Raw genomic sequence first — 24802 nt, forward strand, 5'->3', positions numbered from 1 at the left:
TGCGAGCAAGGTACTCGTCAAAGACGACATCAAAGTGCCTGCAAACTCGTCAACGGCGGTGTCAGTCTACTGCGCCAGTCTATCCGACACCGTTGCACTCCTCTCGCCATATGACCGTGTTTGCACGAGGAAAGGCTTGCTGGTGCCTTTCGCGACCGTTCAAGTCACTCAGGGCAGCACCTCTATTTTTGTAATCAACCCCTCCCCGTACAGTGTTACGTTGGTGCGAGGGGAATGTCTCGGCAGCGTGGAACCCCTCGAAGACGCACAAGTTATAGACGAACCCGATGGCTCGCACGGCCGCAGTTCCAGTTCGCTCAGCTCTGTTTCGACATCTGGTTCATCACCCGCTGACGTATTTGGTTCCTCCACAGCTGGAAACTTTACGCATGTCCAGCCTTCCCAGCTTCTGGACCTGTTGGAAGAATTTCGCCCTTCTTTCGATGTCGCTCAAACTTCTCTCGGCCGCACGTCGGCCGTTACGCATGGCATCGACACTGGCGACCACCTGCCACTGCGGCAACGTCCATATCGCGTATCTCCCACAGAACGCCGTGTAATCACCGAGCAAGTCGACGACATGCTTCGACGCGATGTCATTCGACCCTCTAACAGCCCCTGGGCGTCTCCTGTCGTTCTAGTTGCGAATAAGGACGGTTCTGTGCGGTTCTGTGTGGACTACAGGCGACTCAACAAGATCACTCGTAAGGACGTGTATCCACTGTCGCGAATAGACGACGCGATTGACAGCCTGCAAGGCGCCGAATTCTTTTCATCTCTCGACTTGCGCTCAGGATACTGGCAAGTACCTATGGCTGATGACGCTCGACCGAAGACCGCCTTTGTCGCGCCCGACGGCCTGTACGAATTCAACGTCATGCCGTTTGGGCTGTGTAATGCGCCCGCCACATTTGAGCGCATGATGGATACCGTTCTGCGCAACCTGAAATGGCACACGTGCTTGTGCTACCTCGACGACGTCGTCGTGTTTGCTCCGGACTTCTCCACGCATCTTCAACGCCTACGGCATGTTTTGACGCGTTTGAGCGACGCCGGTCTGCAACTGAATCTAAAGAAGTGCCGATTTGCAGCACGGCAGCTGACAATCCTCGGCTACGTCGTGTCCAAGGACGGAATTCTCCCCGATCCAGCCAAGCTTCGGGCCGTGACCGAGTTCCCCAAACCTACGTCCGTCAGAGAACTGCGCAGTTTCGTAGGACTGTGTTCCTACTTTCGGCGCTTCATTCGAAATTTCGCGACTATCATATCGCCACTGACGAAGCTCCTCGGAAGTAACGGGCCCCTCCATTCGTGGTCGTCAGAGTGCGACGACGCTTTCACAAAGCTCCGTCGTTTGTTGACGTCGCCTCCCATATACTACGCCACAACGACCCTACGGCCCCTACAGAGGTACACAAAGACGCTAGCGGTGTTGGCCTTGGCGCTGTCCTTGCGCAGCGCAAAACAGGGTTACCTGAATATGTCGTGGCATATGCAAGTCGTACGCTTACTAAAGCCGAGACCAATTACACCGTCACCGAAAAGGAATGCCTGGCGATCATCTGGGCCCTTACGAAATTCCGATCTTATTTGTATGGTCGCCCATTTGATGTCATCACCGACCATCATGCACGATGCTGGTTGTCGTCACTGAAGGATCCCTCAGGCCGCCTCGCCCGCTGGGCACTTCGCCTACAGGACTACGATATCCGCGTGCTGTACCGCAACGGACGCCAGCATGCTGACGCCGACGCACTCTCGCGCTCCCCCTTGCCTGATGACAATACTACCAGCTCAGTGTCTCACAATGCCGTTTCTTCTATCGACATTCACACCATCGCTACTGAACAGCGCAAGGATCACTGGATTGCCTCACTGATAGCCTTGCTGACTGATCCATCGGCGACTCCATCCACTCGCGCGTTGCTTTGTCAAGCCCACCATTTCGCCGTTCGCGACGACCTCCTCCATCGACGCAATTACGGCGACGGCCGCCAGTGGCTACTCGTAATACCCCGCAGTCTGCGTTCGGACATATGCGAGTCGTTCCACTCTGATCCGCAGTGTGCACACTCTGGGGTATCGAAAACCTACCACCGCATTCGCCAACGGTACTTTTGGCGAGGGATGTACCGCTACGTGCAGAAGTTCGTTCGCTCCTGCATCGATTGTCAGCGCCGCAAAACTTCGACGCACCTGTCGCTGGCAGGTCTGCAACCTCTACCTTGCCCTGACCGGCCGTTTGGGCGCGTTGGCATCGATTTGTATGGACCACTTCCTCTAACGTCGGCTGGTAACCGATGGGCCATCGTCGCTGTTGACCACCTTACGCGATACGCCGAAACTGCCGCCCTCCCAGCGGCTACAGCGCGCGATGTTGCCTCCTTCCTGCTGCACCGATTCATGCTGCGCCACGGTCCACCCCAGGAGCTGCTCAGCGATCGAGGTCGTGTCTTCTTGTCCGAAGTCGTCGAAGCTATTCTCAAAGAGTGCAACGTTGTTCACCGGAAAACTGCTGCTTACCACCCGCAGACGAATGGCCTCACCGAACGCTTTACCCGCACGCTCGGCGACATGCTCTCGATGTACGTCGCCGCCGATCACACAAATTGGGATGCCATTCTGCCTTTCGTCACCTACGCCTATGATACCGCGCCTCAGAGCACTACTGGTTTCTCGCCCTTTTTCTTATTGTACGGCAGGCACCCGTCGCACACAATCGACACAATACTTCCAGACAAGCCGGATCCGTCTGAGTGTGCGCCTATTTCTGCCACAGCCAGACTTGCTGAGGAGTGTCGGGAGCTTGCAAAGACATTTACTACGCATGACCAAGAGCGGCAGAAGAGCATTCGCGGTGACACCACCACTTCTGCGCCCACGTTCCTCCCTGGAGCGCTCGTATGGCTCTCGGTCCCTACCACTGCACCTGGCCTTTCTTCAAAATTACTGCCGAAATACGACGGCCCCTACCGTGTCGTCGAACGCAAGTCCCCGGTCAACTACGTGATCGAACCCCTTGAACTATCTTCGGACATGCGTCGTCGAGGGCGCGACATTGTCAACGTGGAGCGCCTGAAACCCTACCATGACCCGATAGTGACAAGCAGGTCGCCATGGGCGGCTCCCTTTTCGTAGCCGGGGTAATTGTAGCGAAGCGTTGGAAGCCTGTAATGGGTCGCCCTCTCGAGCGCTTACTAGTGGATCGTCCTCTTCCGCTCTTCTCGGACAGTACGCTCCTCGCGCTCAGAGTCCGCGCTCTGTCTTGACTGTCACCGTTGTGCTTCGTCGACCCTACTCCCGCCCCTCCTACACTTCTCAAATAAATTTCTGACTACGTCTTTTGCAACTGTAAAAAGCTGCAGGGCTGTGTCCTTGTAGTAAATGGAAAGTAACAGAAAAAAGCATGACATTTTCAACGTGTATCTGCGGAGTTGAGTCGCGTTGCCTCTAATGGGGCTCCTATTGCAATCCAAGCGTTCAAAACGCTGCAATCCCAGCGTTCAAAAAACAGAACCCCTTCTGCGTTCGCTGCGGCGTCGCAGTTCCTGACATTTCTGGGACCGAACGTAACGGGATATCCTTCCTAATGAAGTCTTTAGCTTCAACGGCAGAAGAACGGAGTACGTGAGCGCAGGAAGGCTGCGAATGGCGCCGTTCTGCAGCGTCTGCAGGCAAGAACAATGGAGCCGAAATATTACAAGGAAAGTAATCTGAAGCCGCCTCATCACAGCAAAAGACCCCTCCCCCCTCCTTTCCCTAACGCCAAAAGAACTTGATTAGCCTCGTCATTTGGGATGAGGGGATAAAAAAAGGAAGCGAGAAGCTATGTGCTGATCAGGAGGCACGAGGAGGAATGAAATTGCTATGATTGTCTCCATCGATCGATCTTATGTATAGCTATAGACGTAACCTGATCTGCTCGCAAGGCCGCTGTCACACCCAAGAGTCACCTTCCGTCGTGCATGGTCTGGTTATAGGTTATACAAGGTACTGGTTGTGGGCTTTACAGCCCTCGCTGCTGCTGCTGCAGCTGCTACAGGGGTATACGTATGCCTTTATGTTCCCGTAATATCAATGCGCCGTTCTCAATTCGATCAGTAAGCACGCGAAGCCGAGGTGACAGGTATTCATATACTGACCGGAACTTTCCGTTTTCTTTTTCCTTTGCAAGTAACGCTCAAGCGGTGGCGCAGCGCGTTTAGGCTCTGCAAATAGACAGACACAGTGTGCAGATCACGCGCAACGTGCAACGTGAAAAATCTCCTCCAGAAATGCGCTCCACCGCAAGAAAACGAGAACAAGAAAGAATAGGAAGCGGGAGTAGCTTGCCACGTTGGCTCGCACTGGCTGGAGATGGCTAAACGATCTTTAATGTTGGCTATAGCATTCCTAAAGGATACTGATGACTAAACGATGGTAAATATTGGCTATTCCTGGCTGTTGTTGGCTGTCCATTCTTACGGCACCAACCTTGTCTTCCTTCAGTCTCACTCCAAGGATTGAGTTGTCCATTAACTTTTAAATAGATTTTTCACGTTATAATAATTTCTTGGACAGCGCTTTACAAGTTATAATACACTATATAGCCAGACTCTTCCCCAAGGCCTGGTGCGGAGCCCTTTGATTGTATACCATGAACATGCACTGTTTGGAACTTGATCGGTGTATCAACGCGCGCGGTGCGTGTGCTTGTGGTCGTATCTTGAAGTGTCCGCTTCCCCTTTTCTGGTAGCCGAGAGCTAAGCCAAGAGAAACAGAGGCACCACCTGTTTCTCGTTCCCCGTCATGCATCGCTGTCCCATTCCAGTGTGCACAAATGTGCGGGCACACTGCGACGGTAAAGAAACACCGACCGCGCATCACGATTCGACTGTAACATGTTGGCCCATCAACCCAGGACGTCCGTCGTTCGCAGTCAACTGCGTGACGTTCAGGTCCGATACCCGAACCGGGGCCCATTGACGTGCCGTGGGGCGCCCCGGAGTTTAAGGATCTGGCCCCGCGACCGAGCCTGGCCGAATGCCAGGGCACGCCCGCGGACAGACGGCTCGAGCATCGGAATGGTGTCGCTTATCGTGCCGACTTATTTGAAGCGCGCCGATACGGAGGCGCCCCCCTCTCTGCCGAGAGCGGGCCGCTTCCTGCGCGAGCGCCGTCATCCTTGTCGGGAAGGTCAATCTGCATATCATCCTCGCGGCCCGAGAGAACAACACGCGCTGAGAGCCGCGCCGCCGGCGGAGCGCGCGCGCTTCTCGGGTGGCACTCAGCGCCTGATTCCTCGTGGCAGCCGCCCGTCGGGCCACGTGGCTTTTCACCGCTCCATGTCGTCGCGTACGCTGCTCGCTTTCACGGCCCTCTCTTCCGTGCCGCAGATTGCCACAATCTGATTCTGCAGGTTTAAAGAGAAATCTTTGATAGCATCACTTTCTCACTTTGGTGTCCGTCTCTTCTTCGACTGTCTATCGACTGCGCATGCGCACACTGACCCTATGTAGTCTTGTATAGTTTTATATGGTGCATCATTCGGACCGCACATCCTGGAACTTTTCCACGTCCTTTGCTTTAGTGTAGCATATAGTAGAATCAGTTATGTCGGCTAGGGAGATTGACAGAAGATTGTGTGCTGCATTTGTTTTCTTTCTTTTTTTGTGTGCACTCGCGTGCTTTATGACGCATTAGCATAATAGCAAGCAAGTGAAACGGGCGGAAATCTTCAGCACGGTGTTTTTAAGCAGCAGCAAGAAGATTTGAGTTTCGCAAATAACTAGCGTATCAGAAAGAGACAACGTCATATCGCATGTATAAAAGAGGCTGCAGAGGACCCTTCCATTTATGGCGCTCGCTTGGAGGACCGAGACCGCTTCGAAAAACGATGGAAAGGAGCGAACCTGAAACCATGGGCAGCTTCGATCCAGTGAAGTACAGGAACAGTCAGTTGCCTTTCGCTGAAGTCGCTGTTGCTGTCGCAACAACGAAAGCATCAAATCTTCTTATGCAGTTTCGTCCTTTTACTTTTTATGCAAGTCCGCGCAAAAACTTGAGAAGGCACCTGCAGCAGGACATCGAAAAATACGGAAGTCGAGACGGAGCTTTTCTTCGGCTGCAGCAGGACGCCGTCAGTTGCAGTCACGAGCTTCATTTCGTTTGACAAACGCTGAACGTCGCGCGGCGTACCAACACACTGACAAAAGAATCACTGCGACATCGCTGCCCTGAGCCAACGTCGACCACAACACTCGGCGTGCCTCGCGGGCATACTTGTTAGGGTCTGTGTCTCGGTGGCTTTCACCGTTCAACGAATCTTTTTTTTTTTTTAGCAATGCGTGCCAAGTGACACACTAAGCCAAGCGCGCACACACACGTACACAAGACGCGCGCGCGTGTAACATCAGCGCAGCGCACATGCACACCAGATAAACATAAATAAAGATGTCGGTGAAAGTGTTCCGCCAGTGGGGCTTCAACTCTGGTCATCTACTCTGGTCATCAGCTCCGGTCTGGTCATCTATACTCTGGTCATCAGCTCTGGGGTTTCAACTCTGGTCATCATCGGGCTACAAATACTGCTGAAGCCCGAGGCTCTAAACACTACGCCATAAGTGTTTTTTTAGTGCTGATACAACAGCATCAACAATAATGAAACCCCTCCACCAACCTGAACTGTGCGCAATTTGATTATAGTAGTGAAACTTTGACACATGTTGCAAGGGCGTGTAAACGCACAAAAACTTAATGAACTGTTCGGGACTTTCATTTGCAAATCTCAGTGGGAAAGGGACACTTGTGATTATCTACATCGCGCTGTTTTCGACAACTAGCGTTGTCGACTGTCGATTTTTTTCTACACTCTTAATCTGTTCCTGGATAAATGCTGGCTATATCCAGGAAACCAGACAAAAAAAATGTCCGGTTTCCTGGCTATATCTAGCACTTTAAGCGGGACCTGATTAAAAGTGTGGTTGTCGATTTTTTAGACAACTAGTGCCGAGATTCCTTCTTAATCGAGTGTATAGAATGGATTTCTCAACGCTGTTATTCAGATTAGATTAGAACTGCGTTACAGGCACGTGCCTCATCAGACGGAATACAGCTCAAGCAAGTGCTTTCAGACGCTTGGCGAATTTGCCACAACGCGGGTGATTTCCTCAAGAATTTCCTTCGTGCAAGCCAGCGCATTGAGACGCTTGTCGCGTGTTCACAACGCTGACTGAGTGTCAGCGAGTCGCCGTTATACTATAGTATATATACGCATTGTCAATTATAATTGAAAGCAGCTGTAACTTATTTTCTTTTTTTCTCGTTGTGTTTTCTGGAACCAAATTAGGAAAGCTTGTTGTTCTCCATTCGGTAAATCGCGGTCAATAGTAGTAGCCTATATCCGTACCGCAGTGGTAGCCCCAGTCGCGGTGGCGTGGCGCTGCTGAACTCAAGCTCACGGGTTCGATCCCGACCCCGGCGGCTGCATTTAACTGAGGGCGAAATGCGAAAACACAGGTGTACTTATATTTTGGCACCCTCAGTACATATACTCTTCGTCTTGGCTTGGAATTTCCTAAACGCAGGCAACGACTTCTACTCGACTCCACAGATGGCAATTCCATCCGAGGAATCATCAGCTGCCAATTCGGATGGAATTGCCAGCTGACAATTCCAGTCGAAGTCGCTGTCTGCGTTTAGGAGCAAGCGCTCCACACCTGCACAGCGGAAGCGCGTTATTTGGTGTTTGACACTGGCGTATAGCAAGGGGGGATTCAAATTTCCACCCCCGATATATATATTTTTTTAAATTTTGCATGTGTATATATACAGACGCACATACAAACACACGCACGGACATACATGAAGTATGGTCGGACCCCTCCGAAAAGATTTCTAGCTACGCCCTTGGTGTTTGAATGCCCGGAAGAAAAGTAGGAACACCCTCTGAAGGTTTTCACCAACGGGTAGGTCTATACAGAGCGCTGAGAAAGCGCTGCAGCGTTTGAAATTCCGTCCCTCAAGGTGTCCATGGGTTACGTGACTATAGACTGCGTCGTCTCGTCGAAATGAGGCATCCTCAAGAAACTAAAGTCTTGTAGGGTGCATCACATGGTGGCACAGTCGTACAGCAAGCTTGCCGCGCAGCTGTTGCAGCAAGTGTTTGTTTTGAAGAAGCGCACACAAATATCTCTACATTTTCTCGAAGATCTGCTCTGCATGGAACTTTCGATGAAGTTTGAGTGGCTTCCGTCGCATGCGGGTGTAGCTGGCAATGACACGGCTGATAGACTTGCTCGTCATGCCTTTGAACTGATCGGTCGCCTCAACATATTGTTAAACAATCTGCGGCCAGTCATTTTCATTCTTCATGGTTGCCACATTATCAGCCCTGTGTGGCAATGTGGCTAAGAAGAGCGGAGGCCTCCCAGCTACATCGTCTCCACTCGTATGGCTCTATATACAAGATCAGACTTGACCCGACGCCATTATGCGCGACTTGCAAGATGCATGGTGATACTGAACACTACTTGTTGAACTGTTCCGAACTTCAGATAGGAAATGTTTATTTGAAGCACTGCAGGTTTAGGCTCTTCCCATTCCCGAGTCCATGGAAACGATATAGCGTTTCCGTGTGGACACTCATTCTGAAAGGTGTCTCGACAGCTCCTAAAGTGTTTAAATGTTATAGACCCAGCCTGTGAGGGGTAACGATTGACACTTATCTCAGGGGCTTGTGTATTAGAGTGGGGGTTCCGGAACAGCGCCGTGTGCGAGATGACTTACGGCCCGGGCCGCCGGCAAGTACACAGTACCGCCGCACTTGTTCGCCTTCCAGCGTTGCGCTTTTAAAGGATGCCTTTGTTTTCCTTGATTTCTGAGATTAGGCAGCCGGGCGGGGCACATGCCTGCATATCTTGTAAGGCTAGATCCGCTCTTGCAACCCGCAAAATCTCCACCCTCCCCCCTTCAGCCTCCTCCTGTTCCTCCTCCTCCTTATATTTTGGTGCACGTTAGAAAAAATCTGTGTGGTCAAAATTAACCTAGAGCCGTCCACCAATGCGTGCCTTATACTCACATCGCCCTTTGGCACACAACCCCCCAGTATTTATGTTAGTATATTATGTCCACCATTATGATTGAGTGAATGAAAGAGGGAGAACTTTTTCGAGGGGCTCGTTTCTTTGTTAGGCACAGTCAAATGAACCACGAGACAATTAGGACAAGAAGAGCATAGGGTCCATTAATTGTTGTGCTTAACTGTAGTGCATTAATGATGCGTAAGTTGAAATGAACTAAAGTGGACGAAAAATCCCCATTTCCGTCAGTGGGGTCTGAACCCATTAATATACTACAGTTAAAGACAACAATTGATGGCTTCCATGCTTTCCCTGGCCTGAGTGTCTGTTGGATTCATTTGACTATGATTGAGTGGCATTCGTTCATGGTTACCTTTTCAGCATAACCTTTTTTTAATGTGGACCCCGTTTGAGTACCACCTTGGCTTTATTACTGGCGAGTTTGTGATAGCAGATTAATTTTTGGTAGTTTATAATTGAATATTTGTATCCCTCAATAACAACAATGACGACTATGACGACGACGAACACGGCTAACATAAACTCCAAACCCCCTTTGGCGATTCACAAGCTACGTTCTTGGCACACCGTCATTGGTTCAGTTAAACCAGCAAGTTGAATAGAATGTACAGCTATAAATACGCGCGTATAGCGTATAAGCAAAACAGAAGCCCAAGTCGGGGGAGGTAAACGTGCAGCAACGCTGACTGCACGGCGAAACACGATGTGCACGAAGGATTGGCTCATTTCCAATCTTTAGCAATACCAAGGAACTCGTACGTCAATTGGGCGGAACGTTCTAGTAGGCAGATAAGTTCAGCCCGCACGCACATACGTAAACACGCGAGCTTACAGGTGAACGTAGTAGACAGACGCACGTATACAAACACAAACGCGGCTTGCGTGCGAATGCGTAGCACAGGCGTATATTCAGGGCTGCTGCCGCTTATAATGCGTAAACGAGGCGACTCACCCGAAAAAATCTGTCACTCCGTCGGCCCATTACACGTAACACGATGAGCTCCGTTAAGTAATAAAGAAAAACGTTGTGTCGGTGAGCTTTGTGCCTACGACATCATGTGCAGAAGCCCAGTGTCATACTGCAGACCCTCTTGGCTAAACTCTTACTCTTGTAAAGGGTGAATATGTGTGAACCATTTGTACCGGTGACCGCGGTGTCCACGTGACTAGCACGCCTGCTCACGGGACGGCGAGTATCGCTCAGTCTACGTAGCGCTGCGATGGAGAGCAGACGCGTTCTTGCAATGCTGTGATGCTGCCTCTAAACATATGGAGTGGATTCAGGGCGTTACAACGAGGACAAATGCCAGTTCTTCTGATGCTGCCTCTATAGGCGGGAGCCACTCACAACTGAGTAGCGACAGCATAGGAGTGCTGTACGGCAGCGAGAGTATACCGACTGCGGTGGAAACCAGAGGAATACGCGAAATCATTCTGCCACTTGCTCATCTCCATATATCGCGTCGTTTTGTCACGCAAAGCGAAGACAAGAACAACAAAATAGAACAGCAGCAGCTTAAAAGACGACGGAGATCGCGAAGTGGCGCAATGCTTACGTATTCTTACGACAACCACAGTGGAGTTCTTGCGGACTTTCTTTTTTTTTTTCATCCACGCCTAATTCTTTTAGGGGCTCCAGCAATATCAGCGCGTAAAGGTTGCATCTCAGTCATCTGAGTCGCGACGAATGTGATAATTAACACCAGCTGTTTACAGGTGCTTAGCACCAGCTCTTCTTTTATTATTATTATAACAATAAATAGGAAGATAAAAAACAACAACAACAGTAGTCGCAGCAGTAGTAACTTACTACTTAGTAGTACTTAGTCACACAGTCTGTGTGGTCGGCGTTGTAGACCGGACATTTGAACAAGGTGCATAGCGACATACTAGTATGATAGATTAGTTAGCACTTCGTGCTTGAATACTCACCATCGTTGCCTCGGTTTCCCTCTCGCTCGTTCTCATTTTTCGCTGCAAGTAATATGCACATCTGACATGTCACTTTCCAGCGGGTAGAATATAATGCAAGAGCAACTGCTTGGCTCAGCGTGCATCTCACGACTGCGGCGTGAGCAGCCTCCGCGCCTTGTTTCCATCCTCGTAGTTGCCGCTGTTCTCGAGGCCGCAAATCAACCCCGACGAAAGAGGTGTTCAGCCGTTGCTGACTTTGGTAGCAACGGCTCAACACCTATATATACAGTATATCGGCTACATATTTGTTAATTTCTTGGCAGCTAACTGCAACCAAGAACCTCCTCTCCCTCTTTATCTTGCTCCTCGTGGCTCAGTGACAACAGCGCTCTGCTGCTGACCAGGAGATCAATGGTTCGATTCTCGAACACTCCCATTCTGCTCTCATTAGAATTCGGTCGCACTCTAATGGGAGCAGCATGAGAAAACACTCGTATGCTCATCAATTTCGGGGCACGTCGAACAGGCCGTCCCCGGTGGTCAAAATTAGTAGCCCTCCCCCCCCCCCCCCCCTGTTCTATTGCAATGTGTAATTGCGGTACGTTGCCCGCCTCTGTGGTACAGTGGTTACGGTGCTCGGCCGCTGACCCGAAGGTCGCGCGCTCGATCCCGGCAGCGGCGGTCGCATTTCGATGGGGGCTAAGTGCTAGAGGTCTGTGTACTGTAGGCTGTCAGTGCACGCTAAAGAAGACCAGGCAGTCTAAATTTCTAGAGAACTACACTACGGCGTGCCTCGTAGTCATATCGTGGTTTAGGCACGTAAAACCCCAGGTATTGGTGTTAATCGCAGTACGTTGAACCTCAACCTTCTGGCTCGGCAATGACAGCGTCGACGGACAGCGCCAAGCGTACACGTCCGAAAACCCTTGATCGGCTGCCAATTAATGTTCACTAACTCTCTAAATATAGGCGTCTGAATTGACAGCGCTCTGCGAACGCGGCTTGTTTAGTTGCGAGACGCCGGTCATTCCGACAGCAACACGTTTGAGAATAGGCCATTTCCCTCTTAACAGCGTGTTTCTGGCGTTGCGAACGGGAAATCAGCGAGGCGATCGCAAAAACCAGCCGCCCCAAGTTGAGTCCGTCCAAGCAGTTGCTTCCCTTCTCCTCTTCTTTGTACACTTTTTTTCAATCAACGTCGACACCCGAAAGAAAAATTGGCTTGCTTCGTTTCTCTCGATCAAACCACGGCGCAGATGGCGGCGGCGATATGCCCCTCGTGACGTCACCGCGTGCGTACACCAGCTGAGAAAAGCAGAGTTTCTTTATTCCCTCTTCTTTTCCCTTTTCTTTTCATTTCTCTATGTTTATATTTCCTTTATTTCACTTCACTTCTTTCTTCTTCTTCGGCGTTTCTCGAGAAAGGCCGCTCCTGCCAGCGTGTAGAGTCTGAAGTGGCAATTTATTCGTCACTCAACACAAGTGAGAGAGAGAGAGAGCGGAAACACTTCCAGGACTCGCCTTCGTTTCTCAGTGTTTCAAAAAATAATAATAATATCTGAGGTTTAACGTCCCAAAACCGCGATATGATTATGAGAGACGCCGTAGCGGAGGGCTTCGGAAATTTCGGCCACCTGGGGTTCTTTAACGTGCACCTAAATTTATAGGTACACGGGCCTCAAACATTTTCGCCTCCGTCGAAGATGCAGCCGCCGCGGCCGGAATTCGATCCCGCGACCTTCGGGTCAGCAGTCGAGCGCAATAACCACTAGACCACCGTGGCGGGGCAGTGTTTCAAACAAGGGCACCACGCTTGCGCTAATCGTGCTTCCGGAACTATAAGTCGCTTCACCTGCTCCTGTCTCCGTTAGGATCGTTTACAGGACACTTAAGTGTGAACAGTCACTCTGCCATTGGATCCACAAGTGGGACGCATGGTATAGGGATGTATGCGCAAAGGGCTTAAACTAACGGAGACATTGACTTTTTTTTTACAATGTGGGCTCCTTGATGGATGTATGCGCTGATTAGTAATATCGAGGAATTCAACAAAAGACGCGACTTAATTATTAAACAAAAGCCCCTTCCACAAAACATGAAGAAGGAAAGACGATCAGCAGCGCGAGGAACATTTTCAATTCTTCATGGCATATAGATGTTAAACCGTACTGCAGCTAAAGAGTGTACAAGTTCCAACCACTATGTATACAGCCGCCAGTACGCTGAACACGAACGCTCCGCAGCGTGGCGTGAACTGGTTTGACTGATGCCCGCCGCGAAGTGTTGGGCGCTGTTGCCGACGTAATGCCTCGGTATGCTTGGGTAGTATGTCGGCATGTAAGGGTAACATCTCGGCAACAGAACTCAAAGCTACGCGGCACTTGCGTCAATCAAACCGTTTCAGGCCACGCTGCGGAGCGTTCGTGTTAAGCGTGCTGACGGCTGTACATAGTGTGTACAACGCGCCATCAAACTTCTTGGGATGGCAGAGGCGGTAGAAGGACTTGCTTGCCATACGAAGCGTGAACCTTCGTTCCTTTCAGTCCTTTGTTCTTGTGCAATATTTATTACCTAACAGTGTGGCTGGTACCTCTTATCCCCAGTTATCGATGCAACAACAGCAACAACCTTGGCAAAGTGCCTGCCGACTGGGTGTGCCTCACTCCCACCTTCGCGCGCTTTTCACGTAGCTCAGCAGGACATGTACCTCTGGATGAAGGCCCGTAGCCAGGCGGGGGGGGGGGGGGGGGGGGGGGGGGGCAGCCCTAGCCCCCCCCCCGAAATTTTGATGAAGTAGGTGTCTTTAACAAAAATAAATAATGAAAATAGGTGTTTTTCTCAAATAGTCAAGGTTTCTCAAATAGTCAAGTGTCCCCCCCCCCCACCCCCGAAAAATATTCCTGCCTACGGGCCAGGAGTATTTGGCTACGGGCCAGGATAAGCGCTGTCCTGTCAAAATCTTAGTTCTTCTGTCCTTGTTTTATGTGCGCTTAAAAAGCTTTTGCTTTAAACATGAATGTTCACCAACTAGCCCATCTCGCCGTCTTGTTGCTACGGTCCTGTCTGGATGTCTCCCCTAAGCACGCGTAGGGCTGGTTTTAATGACACAGAGGCTTTTGTCACGTCCAATAGTATGCCGTTGTCCGCCTGTATACGACTTTCTTTGCAACCCGTCAACGACGGCAACTTTGAACATTGTTGCGAATTACCGACAACGCGCACCGTAGGCGTGTGCCCGAGGGGGGGTGGGGGGGGGGGGGGCAGAGTCTTCCCCATCCATTGACTTAGTAAGGGGAGGGGGCGCTGCGATGAACCTTGCCCCCCCCCCCCCCCTCTTATGGGCAACCCTGCGCACGCCTATGACGGGCACAGTAGCCACAAGGGCCCACCCACTGCCGTGGTCTGCGCTCATCCACAAGCCCTAATACCGACTTTCCTTCAACGCTCGAATGCCTCAAGAGGCTTGCTACATAGCTGTTCCAACTACGGCGTCTCAGTCTGACCGTTCTCTATGAGCTCAGCTTTGTTTTTTATTGCGACCACGTTGGAAATTACTTGCAAACAGCAACGACTATTCGACGAAGTCGGACTGGGCGAGTTGTCTAACAATGCTGTGACCATTCTTCCTCAATATATAAGAATGGAAGCTTGAGCGAGTTGGTATGCGTTCATCTTTGTTGAAACAGCGCTCACTAGACGACGACACAGGTCCTGTGCCTTCTTCTACTTCGTCGTCTTCCTCAAGTTGGGTTGTCTCGTGCATCCCATTTTGTCAATTCATTTTGGTAGCGCTTAAATATTCTTGACTCCACCCTTTAGTTTAGGTTGTTCGCTATCGTTTCCTTCAGACAACTTCTTAAAAACAGCATTTCATTAGGGCGGCCGGGTCGTACTCAACCGTTCATCTTGTAACTTTACTGCGACAACATGAGAACTCCGTACCAATGAGTGGATTGTATATTTCTCTTTCCAGGGTACCTATAAAGGTATAGCTTCAAGTTCTTTGCCCACCGAGGTACGTCATTGCTTGGTGTCCACGCTGCACTTTCTAGGCCTTCATAATTGATGGACAATATAGAGACTAGCGCTAAGCTAGTTTTGCATGTTGAAGTGCCTCTTCATATTGTATTTGCACTTATTGGAAGGAATATAAGGTTGCTTCTTGGGAGAAAATGATTGATAAACATTTTTCCCATTTTTTTTCTTCAGTTTTGTATCCGAACGACATAACGTTGACACGATTTCATGACGTTGCGGACTGGGCCGATTTTTTTTCTTTTTTCGGGTAATGTCCTGAGAATTTACTAGGGTAAAGTTTCTGGTTCCTTATGATGCAACGTAACACTTGTTGGTTGGTTGGTAACAACTTTATTGATAGTCCTACAACACTTTCGCCGACCGGGCCTTGGGTCTCCCACGTGGGGACATCGAGGCCTTGCCTCACCGCCGCCTCGCGGGCCTGCTGGACAGCCCAAAGTTGGTCGCGGATTGGTGAATTATTGACCATTTCGGAGCAAACGCTATAATAATCTCATGACGTCAAGTGCAGGCAACGCGGCATCCACAAGTTCATTTTTCGCTTTCTCGTGTGTTTTCTGCGCTACCATAAAAGTGATAGCGGTAAGACTACCGTGTTTGGCATTCATGGCGTATAATAATTAACCGATACAACTCAACGTTCTTCTTCGAAGTTTCCTTCAAAGTATTTCCTATGCGCTGTAGTTGGTAACCTCGGCAGCGTCAAATAGGCCCGTAAACCTTAATTTCACCAGCAACTTAAAATCAGTCGTGCCTACAAGAACCCCCGCCAATGGTAGATGCCCTTCCGACGGGGTACGATCTGCCGTCCGGAAGTCTCGAGGTCAGTTAACCGATCTCAAAGATGGCGTCAGGGCTTCGCCAACTCTCACGTACATCTGCCCATACATTGTGTCGGAAGAGCTTTGTCCCCAACGAGACTTGGATACAACTGAACGCATAATGCTCCACAATTAGAGTCGCCTTTATCGCCGCAGCGAAAGTATGATCGCATCAAGTCTTCTCGGCGTTCTCCTCTCGCGTACGCGCACCATCAGATTCTACTGCGTTCGGAAAGTCAAAACTCGGTTATTGTTGTTCTATCACTCCCAATCGATAATACGGCGTCAAAGAGATCACCTTTCTCTCGGCATCGCTGCCCACCGATTTACAATGACAGCGACTACTTGCGTGAAACTGTCCTTATCCCTTCCCCTTTGCAGGGGTGGCTCTATGACGAAGTTTACGTAATCGAATAGCCCCAGAGGCATTGGCGGTGCGCCACAATGTCGGCTGCGCTTCCCGTATAGCGATGCCATCAATGGAGTGTTGTTGCGGCGTGGGCACAGGGCCTTATCCTTGCACACTCATTGCACACGCGTTTGCCCATAAGATATTGCAATACGCTTGCAGTGCCCGTTATCTGGCCGAATGTCTCTAGAGGCTGTGTCGTGAGGACGCTGAAAGGAGGTGCAATTTGGGAGACGTGCCCTTACGAACGTTCTCCGGTGGGCCTATTTCCAAATGGAGCGCGGCAACGTCGTTAGATTTACTCAGTCAATCTTAACCGCTGTCAAGACGCGGTACGTCGTCACGAATCTCACTTTCGGGTGGCTTCAATTCTGTGTGAAGACACATGGGATGTTTACGAATCACCCAAGGCAGCAAGCACAAGCGGATGAGCGTTAAACGCGCAGTGACGCCCACACATCATCCTGAGTTGCACGTGCTCCTTGAACATGCTATAAGATCAATACACTTTCTCCATGTCCCACAAGTGAGCGCATTCGTCATGTGAGATATTGGTTCGACACAGCTTCCTCAGCATGGAAGTATGGTGTGGAACCTGAGGGTGTTTCGCTAATGCTCATGCGGGTAATTGGCCATCGATGCCTCATTTCACACTACACATCACAAAGATGATCGGTGGTTGAACAAGTGCTAGTGACATCCCTGCCGAGAACCCTAGTGGACTGTCGTGTACCGTCGCGCTACTATGGCGCACAGGGCCGCGCTGTCCGCGTCGTCGTCGTCGTCGTGGGAGCGGCGGGCCGCGCTGCCGAACCGCGCGGCGGTTGCCGTCGACCCTGGGACTTGGGGGCCGACTGGCGGGCGTGCGGGTGGCCGCGAACCAAGTCGGAGACGTTGCGTCCGCCGCGAAGAACGCGATGGGCCAAGGTGAGCGGACTTCCGCAGACACGAGGGGGAAGCCAAGGCCGTTCCCAGCTGCCCGCACAGCCGCCAGCGAGCGGCGGCGCCGCCACTCGCGCCCTGGCTAGTCGTGCGGCTCCTATGGGATACTCCTCGACGCCGGATACTCGCACACACTCGGTGAGTGCAGCCGCCACCGCTGCGGGCTCGGGACCGGCGTTCGCACGCGCGGCGCGGGCACCGCCGCAATGCGCCGCGACGTCCGCGCGGGCGGCGACACCTGCGTTCGGCGCGGCGACCACTGCGTGGGCGCCTCGCGGTGCTATTTTGGGAAGCGGCTTTCGCCGACCGAGCAGCGTCATGCGTGAGTGGGGCGCCAAGCGGTGATTGTGCGCACCCCGTGGTGCCCCGTGCTGGCGAGCACCACCAGCTGACGTCTTGCCTCGTCGCCCGTTTGTCGCCCTTGGCGCCGCGCGGAAATGAACCTTCTCTTGAACTCGGTTTCTTTTTTGGTTATTATTTTCATGTAGGCGCGAGTGTTGACATGTGCTTCGCGAGGAGTTGTGTGTGCCCGCTCTTTTTCGAACTGAACGTTAGTGTTTTATTACTCGGCTTTTTCTACAAGACGGCCCCGCGCTAGGATTGCTATCAAGCGTCGTGTAAACCACGCTCTCGCTTAGTTCACATTGCTGCTTGTCCCAGCCCGGATTGAACTGTATGCTAGTTCTGTGAAAGCTCTGCGTAGTTAGAGGTGTAAATAAGTGGTTTAGCGCTGTAACGATGAACCTCAACTTAAGTTTTGCCTCTAGAACTTCAGGTGAGGGTAACCGTAACGAAGGAAGTTATGACTCGTGTCGACTCGTTGGAAGTTTCCGAAGAAGACGTGAGAGATTCGGATTCTGTTTGATTTTTCCTTTCGTCTTCTCTTTTGGGAGGGTGGGGATGTGTAGTGGATGCGTTTGTATGTTTGTGATTGTTTGAACTTTGCTGCGTTTAGCACCACTGCAATACAGCGCTACCGGTGGAGCGTCTACGGAAATTTTTGATGAACGCGCGTTTTGCTCCTTTATCAAGTCGTGATATGCCGCTGAGAAGCAACCCGTTTAGTGTTCAATATCCAAATGGTTGCACTACTCGGAGCCGTGCACGACTGTGTGCCAGAAAGCTTATTTTGTAAATATCACTGCGCCCTTGCTGCCGCAAAAATGAAGGTCGATATTTGACTGCGATCGTGCGCTTTAGTGAAACAGTATAGAACCAAAGCGCACTGCAGGTTCGACTCGAGACGCAAGCCGAGAACGTGAAGTGGCAGCACCGCCGAATCGGCGTGCGCGAACGCCATGACTCAGACCTATTCCCGTGGCTTCTTATTGGAAGATAGCAGTTGGTGAAAGTAGATGTTAACTTGATTCATCTTGATCAGGTGTGATCAAGAGGCGTCAAGGTGCATGCACTTTTACCAAATTCACGACTTCACACCTTATTTCTATTCGATTCTCGCTTTTTCTCGCACATAACAAGCCAAGATAAAGTAACTGCGGCTCCACCGCACTGCATGGTCAATTTCTGCACGCTTTCTTCGTGCGCTGTTTTCAAACGAAAGTAACAAAAGTGGCAGCCGTCGTACTGTGATGTGATGTCGTGAAGGGCGTTGTCATTCATCTTTGCGTCGCCTCACACGAGTGTCGTTACACAGTATTCTATGCGCCGTGAATAACCGTGAAACGCCCAACGCTCGTGCGTCTACTGTCAGAGCGGTAGCAGTGAATCTGAATCGCGAAGCAGCTCGTAAGGCCAGATTTATTCGTAAGAACACGTGGATGGAGATGGCGAACATATATTAGCGAAGGCGGACGCTAACTCTGACGAACAATTCTCACGAGCGATTTGAGTACGTGAATTGAATCGAGAAGTCCTGGAATTGTCAATATTTTTCAGGTTTTTAACTGTATACACTGCGTGGTGACACTGCTTGTGTTGATCATGCGAGATGTTTTTCGGTGCTTATGCCCGAATACGCTCGTGAAGAAGCTGGTGAAATAAGCGAGGCGCCTGCGTTATTTAGTTTTTTTTTTAATTAGTATTACTATTGTTTGTTTTTCTTAGTTAAATCAGTGATGTGATTAGCGCGATACAGAACGTCGAGTCGCATTGTACGATGTCGGTGTGACACGTAATGGAGCCGTCTAAAGCAGCGCCAGACGCTAATACACGTGAGGTAACGTGCGGTAATTCGCATGACAAGTTTTCCATTCGGCGTGTAAGGAAAGCGCCGCATGGTGCCTCTCATGTGACGTTTTCCTCACACGTCCCGCGCGTTGAACCTGGAGCAAACGGTGCTCTCGAGTAACTCGACTACGTCGTCTTTGCTGAACGTGAGCATACACTTGCACTCCCAAAAATGCAGCGTCCGCACGTCTATACTGATAGTAAAGTGTGAAATAATGACATGTAGAGGAGCTGAATCAGTTCTGGCGGGTCTTCGTCGTTCTGCGGTAATCTCTTAAATGAAAGTCGCAATTCTCAACCGCTGCAGCACATTGCTCGTACGTGCACGTGCAGGGCTTGCAACCAGCACTTGTGCATGTTAGACCGGCGAGAGGTGACTTTTGTGACTTGAATGATCCCGATAGAGATGCGATCTTGTAGTGAACGCGTAGCTGCAAAATCCTCCTCTCCTAACGTTTTTTGGCCTTCCTGTTTTTTGTTGTTTTTTTTTCACGCAGCCGAGAGCTCGACTTCTCTCAATGCCGCAGTGCTGTATTCATTCAAGTGATCGTATCGGAAGTCACGCGGTGCATATGAGGGAGAGGGGAGGCCAGAAATTACGCCCGCCCGTCACAGGCGTCCCGATGATTTGCATTGCGGATTCTTGGCGAGGTATACACATCAGTAACGGACAAGTGACCAAATGGCTCTTCCGCGTACAAGCTGCGCTACCTAAAAAATTGTTATTTTTGTGAAACTGATATGCTGTCTACGTAGGGGCATTCCAAGTACACCGAGCACCGCGACGTAAACTGACACCGCGAACGACGAGTTGGCAAGTTGTCGAACCGAACCGAAAACCGTAACCGTATCGGAATTCTGGCCGGAACTGAACCCGAACCAAAAAATAATAATCAAAGCTTGAAAGGTTATCGGTTTGGAACAAAGTGGTTCAAAGTATAAGGGAGAACAGTTGTGGCACTCTACATGGAGAGACTGATTGAAGTGGAGATTCATTGGGGGGATTTTGGTGTATTCGACCGTGTTTCTGGACAAACACACGAAGGTGGTCACTTATGCAAAATAGTTACCGCCGTTAAGTAAGCCTTTATGCAGCCGGTCAATTCCCTGTTACGATTCGTACAAAGCAAATTATTACTTTAGCAATCTCGACATGTTTGTGTTCTTTCAAAATGATGCGCTATGCTGTGCGAGCTTTATCTCAACAAGCACTGTAATCCGCACTAGATGCATCTACGACGTACTGCTCTTATTTTTATCATTAATTTCAGTGCGTCCGCACACCAGATGTAATCCTGCCGTGTCATACGTAGTGTATATTAATTATGTAACGAGTTTTCTTGCTGGTAGACTGAACAAAACCTTTGACTTTATTTCATTTCAATCGATGTTCCGCCGTCGTTTTTCTCTGGCATACCTATTTGACCAGGGTCGAAAATTTCAAACATCGACCTTCAGCATAAATTTGTACTGTTTTACCCGTTCTCAGTGACGTTTCCAGTCTGCCAACTGGCCGATTTCTTACACTTCCTGACAAAACTTGCGGATGTGCCTTGCGCTCGGTGCAACCTGTGATCGGAGCCGAAAAGAAAATTAAATGTAAAATTACCAAATACAAGTACTGGCGAAGCGTGTAGTCACTTGAGCAGCGCTTCCTGAAGTGTTTCAGTTTAGCACAATAAAGTCAATACCATTCTGCAGTGTGCCGAAGTTGAAGTTTACAATGTTGAACCGGTTTTTGAACCGGTTCAGTGTTACTAACCGGTTCGTGAATCCTTATAGATTTCTTATAGATACCTTATAATACAATCCTTATAGATACATTTTTATTATTACTGTTATGATTATTGAACGTCTTAGTATATATGAGCACCTAAATAAATGCGCGCATACCCACCGCGGTGTTCTAGAGGTTATGGTTCTTGACTGCTGACCCGAAGGTCACGGGATCGAATCCCGGCCGCGGAGGCCGCATTGCGATGGAGGTCGGTGAGCTTTCGTTGTGGTGCACGTTAAAGAACTCCCAAGTGGGCGACATTTCCGGAGCCCTCAACTACGGCGTCATTCATGATCGTGCCGCGGTTTTGGGACGGAAAACCCGAACGATTATTATAAAGCGTGCAGACTCTTCTGATGTAAGAAACAGGAGCGGTGGCACGTTTCTGATTGTCCACAAGCCAACACAACTGATTGTGTTGACGTGTTGGCTTGTGGACAACTGATTGTCCACAAGCCAACACGTATATTATACTGTCAGTGTATCAGTTTGGTAGCGCTTAACAGAACTTTCTCTGGTCGATCCCAAGTTCCTAGGTACAGGAGCCACAACAGGTATGACGCGATGCATAAACCGTGAAAGGAAGTTATAAACAAAAAAAAAAAATCTGTTTCCGTGCCTTGCACAGCCTGCTCAACGACGGGATTTCTTTTGACGGAAACCCTTTTGACAACGCGCGGAGCGAAGCAGTAGGAACAACAACAAAATCTTCAGAGAAATGACGCAAGCCATTGTCGCTCCGTTGCCGTGGCAAGGAGGGCTACAGCGCGCACGCCGGTTGGCCTTGCAGGCCGCCAACCCCGATTTCTCGATTCGCGGCCTTGTCACCCGCTCCGCGTTTGAGTATCGCGCGCTAATCACAAGTTCGTCCCCCGTGCGGCGCAAGCCCCCGTCCTCTAAGCGTGACATTTACATCCGCCTTAATGAGATAGATCTTCTCGCTCGCGGAATATAAACTTCTACCAGCATCTAGCGGGGCTAGCGGCGAGCAGTCGGGCCCTCGCCGCAGCCGGCTTGCTCTATGCACGGGACCGAACGGTGACGGTGTGCGGGGCCGTGTGACAAACTCCTTCGAAGAAGTCATTCCGCAAGCGAACTATGAGCTATTATAGATCTAGTCGCTCCATTATACATATGTAAATAGTGTCTCTGCGCTCTTTGTTTCTGTCTCTGCCCCCTGTCCTTTACTGCCCTGCTCCTGCATTCACTGCTAAGCGCCTTTCAGCTGTCAGCTGGTCACGCGGACAGTTACGGTGCGGCCAGCACTGCGTGTATTTTCCCAAATAAACCACTTACTGTATACTACGGGAAGCAAGAGCGCCACTGCGGCGTACAGTTGGCACTGCCGCCATTTTTCGTGCAAGGGAAGCAGACAGCAACAAAAAGCATGGCACGTTCAATGGAAATAAAATATTTAACGGTGTAAAGGTTGCGCAATATCTGCGAGCATAAATACAGATAATAAACGATCGTCAGTAGCGGTCCCTAAAGGCAACAACGTTACCATGTCGACCATTTAACGGGGAAGGTTTACAGCATATGGTGTAAATAGTGCTCATGCACGAAATTAAAAAAAAAGAAAGAAACAACGAGAACGCAACAGGCAGCTGCAGCTAAGGATACAGAGACTATTTTATGGATGGGTTTCTGTGCCGCCATGTTGGGCTGTTAAGCTTGCAGTTTTGTATCTTGAACAATTAAACGAACATGCCTACGGTAGACGAAAGCGCAAGAAAACGATTGGGTTCGTGCATTCGACGCTTCATGGCCTTATTATTTCAGGTCGCGATATACAAAAAGAAGAAAACATTATTTAACAGCCCAAGGTGGCAGCTCCCATATTTGGCGTTTTTTTTTTTTCAAAGAGCCAAGTGCACTTTAAATGAAACTGAGAAAAACGCATTTTTTTTTTTTTTGCTACTAACAATATGGTCGGGCCTGCTTCAACAATTTTTTGCCATTGTGATCCTGTCCCCTAAGTACCTCAAATCTATATTGCGGCTAAAATCTGTACAGCCCACTCGGTATTCAGGAGTAAAATATGTATTTGGCTCTTATAGATTAGAACATTTCATTTGGGCTTGAATTAGCTCGTAAAAGAAGTCTAAAACGGTTCGAACGTACGGTATAGCAATATTCTGCAATAAAATTAACATCATCCTTGGGCTTCCGTCGGTGCCGTGCTTCGCCGCATCGGCGTAATGGCGATGACTATAGACTTGAAGAGCGAGTGGTCCTTTCTGGCAAAAGGCGCACTATTCTGGACTGTCGGCAGCGCTTTCTTGTTCTTGGCATCTATTGAAGGCCTTGAAAAGTGCTCCAGCTCTTCTTCTTCTTCTTCTAAGCTCGTTTTTATGCCGGACTGTTTCGGATCACCTGTTCTTCTTCAAGGAATAGATCGGTGCCTAATATCTTCACTTCATATGTCTTCTATTTCGAATATACCGTCTTGGAGCGAAAGAAGGACATGATACTGCCGCGCTAAACTCGAAAAGAAACACTAAGAGGCAAATAGAAGTAGGAAAGTCGGCCTCTTACTCTTTATATTCGAGTTTTACCCTACAACATCATGCCCTTCAGTAAGGGCCAACTCGCCCTAGAAAAACTGATTGTGGAACCTAAACACGATAACAAAGCAACAAGGACACAAATGAAACTGATTGGATGAGACCATGCTGGTTGTTTTCGTCACGATTGTTGGAGCAGCACAGATGCGGGATTTGGCTCGTTTTTTAATAGAAACTGTCTTTTTGAGTTCACGTTACAATCAGGAATTGCCCCATTTTGATTCCAACTGTTTTAGAAGTTAATGATACTTAGACGCGCTTTACGCTCCCGTGAAATGTAGCCCAGTTTCGGTTTCTGCATTTGGCTCTTAAAAAAAAGACGCCACAGTATATCTTACGTAAAATGGTCTATAGACGATTTTCTCGTGGTCGCCGCCATGTTGCTTAGCGGGTGGCGCAGTCTGTAATCTGGCAACCCACTGGCTAGCGCAAATGCGGAAATACCCGCCTTTGCATCGCCACGCGCACTCCGAGCCGTTTTGCGCGCATCAGAAAGGAGGAAAATACAAGTTGCCAGACGAATCCTCCTCGCTCTGTGAAAACGGTCTATAGTGCAAGTTACACGAAATATAGCCATGACGTGCGCGCGGTGACGCAGGTTATGTGCGTATATAATCTGCGATGTCCCGCGCTCACAACAATGCGCGCATAGTCGTGTACACTCGCACATGCGCGCAGGCCCACGCGCCTTTTAAGTGGGACAGAAATCTGCACTGCCCGAATAAGGGAAAAATAAACTGAAGCAAAACTGCTAGCCGGCCTAGTTGGAACGAATTCATCTTTTAGCCACTTGCGCGAAACAAACAAGAACGAAGAAAAGAGCACACACGTACGAGCGCAATCTAACAGCTGGTTTATTTTTTAGAAAGCATCTCCTCAAGTACCCAACAAGATCTGCGCGATCTCTTCAGAGATCACGTCACTCGCGCATATAACTTTCATGTGATTACAAAGCCTCGGATCCACGCGTCCAGAGCAACAGGATACGTCAAAAGCTCGTCCCTGTGTGCTCCTTTCTTCGTGCTTGTTTGTTTCGCGCAAGTGGCTAAAAGATGAAAAAAAAAGGA

The 24802-nt window shown here is 49.8% G+C and overlaps 1 protein-coding gene across 2 annotated transcripts in view; it reads left to right on the top strand.

The window, feature by feature from the left end:
* Positions 1-24802, top strand: part of LOC119407164 (hormone receptor 4-like) — a 220269-nt gene that overhangs the window by 42283 nt on the left and 153184 nt on the right. The window contains exon 1 of one of the 2 annotated variants that reach the window (XM_049415041.1): positions 17203-17342. The exons of the other annotated variant lie outside the window; for it this stretch is intronic. The gene's annotated coding sequence lies outside the window, so the exon portion shown is untranslated. Of the gene's footprint in view, positions 1-17202; positions 17343-24802 lie in introns of those variants that run through there. 2 annotated transcript variants of the gene reach the window in all.

This window comes from Rhipicephalus sanguineus, chromosome 1 (genome assembly GCF_013339695.2).
Source record: "Rhipicephalus sanguineus isolate Rsan-2018 chromosome 1, BIME_Rsan_1.4, whole genome shotgun sequence".
Classification (NCBI taxonomy): domain Eukaryota; kingdom Metazoa; phylum Arthropoda; class Arachnida; order Ixodida; family Ixodidae; genus Rhipicephalus; species Rhipicephalus sanguineus.